Source organism: Lemur catta, chromosome 21 (genome assembly GCF_020740605.2).
Source record: "Lemur catta isolate mLemCat1 chromosome 21, mLemCat1.pri, whole genome shotgun sequence".
In the NCBI taxonomy this organism is placed as follows: domain Eukaryota; kingdom Metazoa; phylum Chordata; class Mammalia; order Primates; family Lemuridae; genus Lemur; species Lemur catta.
In genome coordinates, this window is record NC_059148.1 from 17,891,984 (window position 1) to 17,902,989 (window position 11,006).

The 11,006-nt window shown below is 52.2% G+C and overlaps 1 long non-coding RNA gene across 1 annotated transcript; it reads right to left on the bottom strand.

Annotated features, from left to right (window-relative positions):
* Positions 1-3,102: 3,102 nt before the first annotated feature.
* On the bottom strand, positions 3,103-5,318 carry LOC123625892. The gene is made up of 3 exons (XR_006730684.1): positions 5,216-5,318; positions 4,701-4,796; positions 3,103-3,138 (listed from the first exon to the last, which is right to left on the bottom strand). It is a non-coding gene; the product is annotated as an uncharacterized LOC123625892 (long non-coding RNA).
* Positions 5,319-11,006: the final 5,688 nt, after the last annotated feature.

Below are 11,006 nucleotides of genomic sequence, written 5' to 3' on the forward strand. Positions count from 1 at the left end.
CCACGCTGCTAATTGCAGGAAATGAATTCGGAAGCGCAGGCTCTTGCCGACCGCAGGGCTGCCACGCCTGGTGCAGTCGGCGCGGTCACCATTTACTGACGGAGCGCCTGCTTAGCACACGCTAGGCTCGGGCGGGCCGGTCACTCTGGCCATCGTCCCTGCCGGCGAGTCGGCAAACATTAAACTCTCGGTTGTGCGCATAGTTTTGCCTTCGTTCCTGCCACTGCGCCGGCCAACTTCGCAGGAGGGGCAGGCACGTGCGTCCTCTGGGTGCTTTCCATGTGTCCCCCAGGAGGTGGCCATGTCTGCTGCCTCCCACTCCGTAGTCAGCACCAGGTGTGGTACAGAGCAGGTGCTTAGTATTTGCAAACAGACCTGCAAACAGGAAGATCGGGAGTGTTCGGGAGAAGCTGAGGGCGGTTAACTGCCCAGCGATCAGCCCGTGCTCTGCCCCGGAGGTGGACGCTGCGAGAGGTCAAGGTCGCAGCGAACTGCTCCCTTCCGCCTGCGCCTCCGAGTCTTCCTGGAAAGCGCAGGATGGACGTAATAAAGCAACAGCCCCGCGCTCCTGGCCGCGGGAAAACACACGGAATGCTCTTTGAGTAAATACGACATTCTCAAGTGACAGTCTTTGAAACAAGGCCTTTGCCTGTTGCCAAGTCCTGTGCCCACTTGTCCGTCCAGGAGCGGCTGAATTACAGGCCAGACGTTAACGCCGGTTCTCAGGCCCCCGCCTCTGTATCTACTGTCCCTTTCACCAGCAAACGCTTCCCTGAGAGATGGCCCAGGTGCAGGGCAGACGCGACGTCTTGGCAGGTGTTTCTCCCTGTGCTGGAAAAACAGAACGCTCGCTCTGGGGCCAGGAGGATGGGTTGTTTGAAGCGTCTGCTCTTCCCTGGTTCCTTTACGAAGCTATTTTAGAGCCCGAGGCAAAAGGAAAAACGTGGACCCCGCCGTACCCTGACCAAAGCACCCTCCCATATTTGGAACCAGGTGGGAACAGTTAATAAAAGTTCTACTATCAAAAAACAGGTCTGTCCATAAAGCCTGTGTTGCCCCTTGCGTTTGCACACCCTTGTCAGCCCTCATAAGATTAGCCGGGCGCGGTGGCTCATGCCTGTAATCCTAGCACTCTGGGAGGCCGAGGTGGGCAGATTGTTTGAGGTCAGGAGTTCGAGACCAGCCTGAGCAAGAGCGAGACCTCGTCTCTACTAAAAATAGAAAGAAATTATATGGACAGCTAAAAAAGATCAGTCCCATCTCGCAGTAACAGTGGGGTTGTGATACAAACAGCAGCTCGTTTTTATTTAAAATTATGGCCCCTTGTTTATCATAGTTTTTTTCATAACTTGATTTTTTAAAATATTGCATGGAATTATTTCTTGACGGCTGAGTTCGTTGGCACTCCCCTGTATTTTGCCCCCACAAAAGTGCCCCACCTGCCTCACCCAAGTGCAGCTTGGGCTCCCGGGGACACGGTGCATAGCATCATTGCCAGAGGTGAGCTGGTGGTTGGATCTTCCACCTTAAGAGAAGCCCGAGGGTGACAATGACACCAGCCAAGTTGTGGAAGGACCCCTGGCCAAGTGCTCCGCAGATGTTATCTCATTTAAACCTCAGGGCAACCCGGGGAGGGGGCACTCAAGGTGCCCCATTTGGCAGGTGAGGAAACTGAGGCTCAGAGAGGGGAACCGAGCTGTGCTGGTGAGTTGGTGCCAAAACGTGGGCTCAGGCCGTGGCCCCGTGACCCCCACCCACCGCCACTCGCCAGTCGTGTTAATCACGACCTGGGCTGCAGCGAACGACGCCAGGCGCCCACAGATCCTGCTGCCTGGTTTCTCAACCTGGTTCCCCTTAACTGATATTTCACGGCTATTGTTAATGTGCATTTTTCACCGTGTAATTTCCACAGCCCGAACTTGTAACACATCCCAATGACAAACGTCCCTGGTTCCGAATCCCCCGTCAGCCGCAATGTCACCCTCGCCTCCTTCCGACAGCCCATCCAGTTTTATGATCGCTCTGTCCCGGTGATCACTACTGAACCTTTAAGAATCCAGACACATTTCAAGTTTAATTGAATAAAATTCTTTGTATAATAAATTCCGCATGAATGCTACATAAATCAGTGCCCGGGAGGATTTGTGGCTCATCCCTCCCCTCCGACTCGGCCTGGGAATTTTCTGGCAATGCCGGACTCACGCTGGAATAGACTCACCTGTGCAGTCCAGCGGGGGCGATTCGCCTTGGCCTGTTGCTCTTCTTGTCTAGAGTCCTCGTGGAAGACAGTGCTCAAGTCCAAGTGGAGGGAGGTAAGGACGGGCAGGTTGGGGAGACCCAGCAGCTTTGGTGATGTCCCTTGTGTTCTCCCACTGCATGGAAGATTCTCAAGCTGTTGGTTTGTCACCTTCGGAATTCCGATGGAAGCCTTGTGCACACTCTCCCTAGACAGACGCGCGCACACCCCCACGAGTTTGCATGATGCGATTAGGAAGCCCATGGAACCCCTGGGTCGGAATCCCTGTTCTAAGAGAACCAGTGCAGCCCCCTCTTCAGGGGCCAAGTCGGGTTCACAACGCTGCCTCCAGCAGCCTCGTGGGGGCTTCAGAGAGCCCCAGCCCTGGAGTGTGAGGAGGTCCACCTGGGCCCGGCCGGGAGCGGCTGCTGGGATACCTGATGGTCGCAAGACTGTGCAGGACAGCGAGGGACTGTCAGACACCTGGATTGGGCGTTGGCTGCAGGCAGACGGGCTTGAGACCAGTTGTCCCTTTTAGCTTCGTGACGCAGGGCAAGTCATTCCATCTCTCTCAGACTTGTTTCTCCATCTGTAAAATTCGAGTAATATTCACCCCATGGGGTCATTGGGAGAGTTTAATGAGACAATATTTAGAAGGGTAGTATTGCCCCCTGACAAATGGTAGCTGCTATAATAATAATTATTATATTAGTATAATAAATGTTATATTAATAATAATTATTATTGCTATTTTAATTCAAACTCCAGCTTTACATTTCCTAGCAGAGTCACTTAGAGCCAATGGTCTCACCACTTCAATCTTCGTCTTTTATAACTGGCAATGATAATAGCAGCTTCAAGGGTTCGGGGAATACATCCACAGGCCTGGCACACAGTAGCAACTAAAAAAAAAAGTAACTATTGTTGTTGAATCATGTTTTACCCTTTTCAAAGCACTTTCTAGTAGCTCAGGCCCCGGTAGAGCAAGGACCACTTAGCAACACCTCTGGTTTGTTCAATTTGCTGAGTGGGTTGGGGAGCCAAGTGACCTCCAGAGGTAACTGGCCACAATCTGACAAAACTAGGGGGATGTGGCTCCAGGAACATGGTGCTACAGCGAGAGGGACAGTGACTAGCAGGATAATGAGCGCCGAACGGGATCGTAGAGATCATTGCACCCATTTTATGGATGAGGAAACTGAGGCCCAGAGAAGAGACTGTAATAAGTAAATATTAATAAGGCCCACAAATTGATCACTGATTATGTCCAGGCATCCTAAGAACCTTACATTCGACAGTTCATTGAATTCTCTCACCAGCCTATTAATATTATTATCATCCCCAACTTGCATATGAGGAAACAGGCCCAGAGAGAGAAATGACTTCCTCAAGGTCACACAGCTGGAGGAGATGGAGCAAGGCTTTAAATCCAGGCTCCAGGCACCATAGTAGCATTTGCTCAACACTGAGCCACACGCTCACTCGCACCACAACGCCAGGGTGTTTTTAAATGTGTCTTTTTATTTCTCAGAACCCTACGACGTATATGGTTACCCTCCCTCATTTCACAGCTGAGGAAACTGAGGCTCAGAGGGGTGCAGTCACTTGCTCGAAGTCACACAGCATCTCCAGGGGTGATGATGTTATAATATCATAATATCATTATAAACAGCTGACCTTGATCTTGCTCTTCTTACATGCAGGGCTTTCTAAACCCTTCACCATAGCTGACCTTGACCGCACCCTCCTTGTGCACTTGGCACGGACTCCCCACCACAGCCGTATCAAGTAGACACTGTTGTCTTTGTTTCACAGACTCGGAAACTGAGGCACAGGGAGATGGCAGCTTGGCTGGTGTCACGCCACGAGGAGGAGGCCAGACCTGGATTTGAACTCGGACCTGTCTACCCCCCGCCATGTTCCGACCTCGCCATGGTGAGTCCCACTGCCAGGGTCTCCCTCTGGGCGGCAGCAGAGCCAGGACAAGGACACTGGTCTTCAGATCCCCTGGGGTGGCCAAATGGGCACAGCTGGCGATGGGGGCACGATTGGCAGTTAAGTGGGGCAGGGCTTCTCCTGGGGGGGAGAGCAGGGGGGACCATAAGCCCATGAGGACCCTGGTTGCCCCGGCGATGAGCAGCCTCTCAGAGGAAGGGCAGGAAGCAGGTGGCAGTTCAGGGTGGCACAGGATGAAGGCACCTGGAGAATGGATTGAATAAATGCCACGGAGTTGTCCAGCTGCCTCAGGGCCTGGGGGTTGCGAGGTGATGCAAGGTGACCCCTCCTCCCAGTGTCCCCACAGAAACGACTCCCAGGGGAAGCTCGGCCCTGGCACTGGCCATCTGCAGAGCCCGTGTCCCTCTCCAGCCTGCAGGTGCCTTTATTTATGATCACCTTGGAAGGGTCGAGCAGACATATGTTGCTAAGGGTTGTTTATTCTTGTTTATAAAATTTATGGCTTCACCTCGATTACACACTGTCAAAACAGAAAGGATTGGCCCCAAAGTCTCTTGCCGCATGACTGCCTCAGACGTGCGTACATCTGTTAACTCCGTAGGAGCTGTAGAGGGAAATAAGGTTCACTATAACTCAGAAGCTCTGTCCTGCCACGAGGCGTGAGGGAGGCAGGCCTTGGGAAGAGACGTCCAGGCGTGCACGTGGAAAGGGAGGCGGCGGGGGTCTGTGAGTGGCCGGGCCAGGTGGCCTCAAAAGCCCCTGCCCCGGCCTGGCCCCTGGACGCTCTCAAGGTGCTTTGGGTTGGGGGGTGGGAGAGAAGGAACTCTATTTCTACGGCCCTCGGGGGTCCAGCTGCAGGATCCCAGCAGCTGGAGAGAGTTCTGGGCCTGCGGCTCTCCACCTGCCGACTTCAGCGGGGAGAGAAAAACATTGACTCTCCGCTGCTGGGGGGAGCGGAGATTGGTACGAACTTCCAGGAGGGCAATTTGGCAACGCACATCCAAGTCCTAGGAATGTGTTTACCTTACGGTCCTGCAATTCTGAGACGGAGAATTTCTCTGAAGAAAATAGATACATCAGTGGAGCCATAAGGGTTTTTTTTTTCAGTGCAGTATTGCTCATTACAATGAGAAATTGGAAACCAACATCCAACAATAGGAGGCTAGATAATTAAATAAGTAAAATATTTGAAAGACTTGTAAGAAATACCATGAAGCCAGTGAAAATGATGGTGCCTACATGTTTACTACTCTGGAAAAGTGTTCCATATCTATTAAGTGACAACAAAACCCCTAAATTATAAAATGTATGGAATGCTCTAAATCCTGTAAAAGAAATATAAATGTGTGTATATATAGTACAGAAAAATACAAAGACCCATTCTTTATGTTAATACTTACCTCTAAGTTGTGGAATTATGGGTGGTTTTAATGTTCATTTTTGTTTGCCTGGATTTTTTCTTTTGTTTTTTTTAGAGACAGGGTCTCACTCTGTTGCCCAGGCTGAAGTATAGTGGTGTCATCTTAGCTCACTCCAGCCTTGAACTCTTGGGCTCAAGCGATCCTCCTGTCTCAGCTTACAGAGTAGCTGGGGCTACAGGTGTGCGCCACCATACACGGCTAATTTTTTAATTTTTTGTAGAGACAGGGTCTCACTATGTTGCCCAGGCTGACCTCAAAAGCGATCCTCCTGACTCAGCTTCCCAAAGCGCTTGAGATTACAGGTTTGAGCCACCACCTGGCCTGTTTGGATTTTCTAATTTTTCTACAATAAATTTGGGTTGAATTTGACCAAGGCTTGTGTAATATACTTGAGGGAAAAAGAGAAGAGAAACTGGCAATGGGTTTCTCCTCCTATAATAAATCATCAACCTCCCTTGGGGTGGATGGAGACAAAAGACGCTCCCAAATTCTCCCCCTGATCCATGGGGAAGGGGCCCCTCCAAAGTCTAGAAGCCTCGAGAATACGCACTGTGTTCATTCTGTCGGAGACAGCTGGCTGTCTGGAGTCCAGCCTGAATGCAGATGCTTGGATTCCGTTCTAGGGCAACAGAGGAGGGAAGAAAAATGATCCTGGCCCCACTGAGGCGTCCGCTGGGGAAAATCACATGAGCCTGGCACCCCTCTTTCTCCTCTGTTTGTTGCTGCATCTTTATCTTGCGCAAGGTTTGAGAGGAGACAAAGAACTTTCATATTTACTGTCTCATATGGATTTTCCTCCTGGGTCATCACCCTCATTGTCCCTGAACCAGCCGGCACCCCAGTGGGTAGAATGAAGAGCCCGCTGTGCCGCAGTCAGCAAGTGGCAAAACCGGCACTCAATCCCAGCCTGTGTTACCAAAACCCAGTTTCCTTTCTCTTCTGTTCTGCTGAGAGCGGGAAAGGGCTTTTCCCAGGGTGAGAAAGCGATGCCGATTCCAAGGCGGTGCCTGGAGGGCTGTGTTAGGAAGAAGCTCGAGGCTGGGTCCAGATTCCACAGGAAGGAGCTGGGTAATCCATTATTAATGTCTGCCACAGCCTCTGCAGGGGTAGTGGAACGAGGGGCGAGGGGCGGCAGGGATCTGACATTTCTGGATTCCCAGGACAGAGCAGACCTCCAAGGGGTGGGGTTTCAGGGGCAGCCATGGTCTTCAGGCTGCCCGAGAGTTGTCAGATTGTCCCTCCAAACCAGCCCCTAAAGCTGCGATCCCAGCCCCCCAACTCCCTAAGAAAACTACCCAGCAGGAGAGGGATTTCTTAGAGCTTTGAGGCGACACATCAGGGTCATAGATCTCTGACAACCAAATACTTATAAATCTGACTAATTAATTAGTCAGCCCTGACGAGCTCACCACCATAATTCAGAATCTGTAATTACACTTTGCATTAAAGCACGCAGAGTTAAGATTAAAGCCAGTGAGAAATGGCGTGTCCCCTCCCACCCCTCCCCCACCTCCCATCCAGGGACTACAGCTCCAGCCACCTCCCTGGCTGCTTTGTCTCGTGGTGCCCTTCCCAGCTGCCTGAGGAGCCAATTCCAGCTCTCCCCCATGAGGTGGCTGCAAACATTTTGTTCAGGGGGACGTTTTCGGGTTTACAGTTTGAAGTGGCCTCCAGCCAGAGACCACCAGGAACACACCTCTAGTTGAACAAAGTCAGATTTTTTTTTTGTCTTTTTGCAATGAGAGAACGAGCGAACGTGTACACCATGGGGAACTGTGGGCTGCCCCACAGGGTGTCTGGAAGGACTTTTTGTAGGATTTTGGCTTGTGTTGGGTGGTTTGGGAAGGGTTCAAGGAAGCGGGGCTTTGCTCTGGGTTGGATGCTGTCTGGAAGCAGGGCTAATTCTATGACTGGGTGTTTTAGTAAATCTTACCTAGGAGGGAAGAACGAGTGCGGCTAAAACTATAATTGAATACACTGGAGGGTCAGGTGGGCAGAGCCCCCAGCCTCGAGGAGCTGGCAGTCAGCTTGGGCGACCCGCCTTGTGCGTGCACACACCCCCCCAGTACGCGATCAAGTACCTCGGGGTTCACTGCGTGCCAGGCACCACGTGTATGACCTCACTTGACCTCAGCAACGCCACAAGGGATGAATGACCATCCCCACTTTGTAGGCGTGGGGAGGTCAAGTGACTTGCTCCAGGCCACGATGAGGAAGTAGCTGAAGCTAGATTTGCATTTTAGTCTGTCTAATTCCAGAACCTGAATCCTTACTACTGCCCTGGGGACAAGAACGGCCCCAAAATGGCAGGAAGCCTAGCGTGGGTATTTGCTACGTTCAGGGACCTACCATTCGATTGCCTCAACTTGCTTCTGGGGATTTACTTTTCCCCATAGGATACAATCTCCATGGGGCTCTTTATTTGTCTTATTTTCAACACACCAGAAATTATCTTGTTGGTTTCTTGTTTGGTGTCTCTCCCAAAATAGACCGAATCTCAGTGCCTTGGCACATAGCAGGTGCCCAACAATATTAATTGTATGAATAGGAAAGAACGCCATCAGTACCTTGCCCAGTCGACTTTCTCTCCTGAATCTTCTCTGAATTTCCCTGAAGACTCCTGTGTGCTCCAGGTGAGGAAAGGTTACTGGTCAGAGCTGATTCATTCATGCCCACAGCATCCTGAAGAAACCTGGCTTTGGGCTCTACCATCCAGGCCCACGGAACTGCTCTGACTCCTGCTCTGCCTGCAGCCTGAGCCTCCTGCCCTCAATATTGGCCAATAAATTCCTTTTCAAGTCTAAGTGAGGCAGAGCAGCCTTCTGTTTCTTGCAGCTCAAGAACCCTGGCGGATACAGAGCACATCCGGTGGTGGTTTGGAACTGGGCAGTTTCCAGGCGTCCAGCTTCATAGTTTGAATACCCACTGAGGGAGGCCACCTAGCTTATTCACCAGAGGGCCGTTACAGCAAACCACTACAGGTGCAAGCCACCGTGCCCGGCTATATTGAGTTTTTTCCTTTTTTTTTTTTTTTGAGACAGTCTCGCTCTGTCACCCCGGGCTAGAGTGCAGTGGTGTCATCATAACTCACAGCAACCTCAAAGTCCTGGGCTCGGGAGATCCTCCTGCCTCAGCCTCCCGAGTAGCTGCAACTACAACAGCTGTGTGCCAACACGGCTAGCTAATTTTTTTCTATTTTTAGTAGAGACGGGGTCTTGCTCTTGCTCAGGCTGGTCTTGAACTCCTGAGCTCAAGCGATCCTCCCGCCTTGGCCTCGCAGAGTGCTGGGATTACAGGTGTGAGCCACTGTGCCCACCTATATTGAGGTTTTTAAACCATATGCCGCCCAGACAAATGTCTTCCTTTGTTCAATGGCCACTCCCATTGCCCTATAAGAGCTAGAAAGAGGCATTCAGAGCAGGCAGCCTGACGGGTAACCCTGGCACAGCCAAGGAGCAGAAACCCTCGGCAGTGGGGTTTTATGCTTTCAGTGTCCCCTGCAGGCGTGCCCGGGGTCAGAGAGGCAGGGCACATCTTTAAAGGGGTTTCCTCTGTCGTCACTGGTGGCCTCCAACAGGCTGGCTCTCTTGTGGACGGTCTATAAACTGACACAGACCCCGCCCCAAGGCTCTGTCTCTCCCTATGGCTCAGAAACCACCTGGATTGCCAGGGCCCTAAAAAAAGCAGGAAGGAAACGCTAGCCCGGGGTGGGACAGCACAGCACCAGAGCGTGCGGTGGAAGCGCAAGGTCTTGGCCACCAGCGAAGCCCCCCGGGACCTCCTGCTACTGTCAGCGGACGCCTCCTCGCAAGGACTTTGCAAAACAAAGTTAACTCCAGAGAAGACGTCAGTTCAGTCCCTGGAACAAAATAATGACGGTTGTAATAGCCATGAATCAGCAACTGCTCACAGATGGCCCAGGCCGGGGCTTCTCAGGTCATCTCTGCCATTCACGGCAGCGCTGCATGGTGGGTGCTGCCGGGCCTGTTTCCCGGGAGGGGAAACAGCAGCTCCGGGAAGCAAGAGCTCTCGCCCCGGCCTCCCAGCTAGCGGGCGGCAGCGCTGGGCCGTGAACCCAGCGCCCTCATAGGATCTGCGAGTGCTCGGCCCGGGCTCTGGAATCAGCCTGTTGAGCGTGTTCTCCTGACAAATGTCGCTGTCAGGACGATCCCCGCGACTTCATTCCAACCCCATGCACCAAGCCTGGAGAGAACCGTGGATCCAGCTTGGGCTGCAGCACGGTCTCCTCTATGTCACAGTCCAGCTCCAAGCCAGCGTGGTGTGGGGACACAGCAAGATGCCCCAGGGCCACACAAGCCTGGAAACGCCTCGGCCGATCCTTCTGGCTGGAGGATCTTGCTTATGTACTGTCCCACTCAGACGAGTGGAGGAGGGAGGTGGCTTTCTCCCGGTCCTGCATAAATCCCATGGAGAAGGAGCACAGATGACCTTTCTCCGTATAATTTCTCATCACCCAGCTGTGATTGTTGGTAGCAGTAGAAGCCACTCTGGAAGCTTCATCAGAGTCTGATCTCCAGGGTCGTGGGCAGCCTTTTTTTTTTTTTTTTGCTACAGAGTCTTGCTCTGTTGCCCCGGCTAGAGTACAGTGGCATCATCACAGCTCACTATAACTTAAAGCCCCTGGGCTCAAGCCATTCTCCTGCCTCAGCATCCAGAATAGCTGGGACTACAGGCGCACGCCACCATGCCTGGCTAATTTTTCTATTTTAGTAGAGACGGGGTCTCGCTGTTGCTCAGGCTGGTCTTGAACTCCTGAGCTCAAGCGATCCTCCCGCCTCGGCCTCCCAGAGTGCTAAGATTATAGGCGTGAGTCACTGTGCCTGGCCCCTATTGTCTTAAAGTGAAAGGCAGGAAAAGGTAGGAAGAACACTAATATCTAGATGCTTATTCAGTGCCAGGGAACCGAGCTGGGTACATTATGTCACTTTGCTGAATTCTCAGCACCCAATAAAGGAGACCTCAAGACTCTCGCGTTCCAGATAAGGAAATGGACGTATAGGGAGGTGATTTTGTGTGACTCAGAGGCAGGACTTGGAGGGATGGGGCTTGCACGCATGTGGTACAAATGCTGTGTGCAAAGATACATACCGAATCCAGGGTGACGGCTGCCTCTGGGAAGCGAGCGGGTGAGAGGATGGGACCATGGAGGGTGCTTATCTGAAATGCGTTACTTCTTACCAAAGCTGGAAGCAAATATGAGAGATGGTCAACAACTGTGAACTCTGGCAGGTGAGGCCGAGGCCGGGTCGTCTGCTATGCGACCCTTGCGTTTCCCTTCCACCATGGAGGCCTGTGTGCTCCTGAAGCCCAGAGCCCCAACCTGAAGCCACCCGGGCACGTGGCTGGATAAAAAAAACAGAACACAGCCGTCG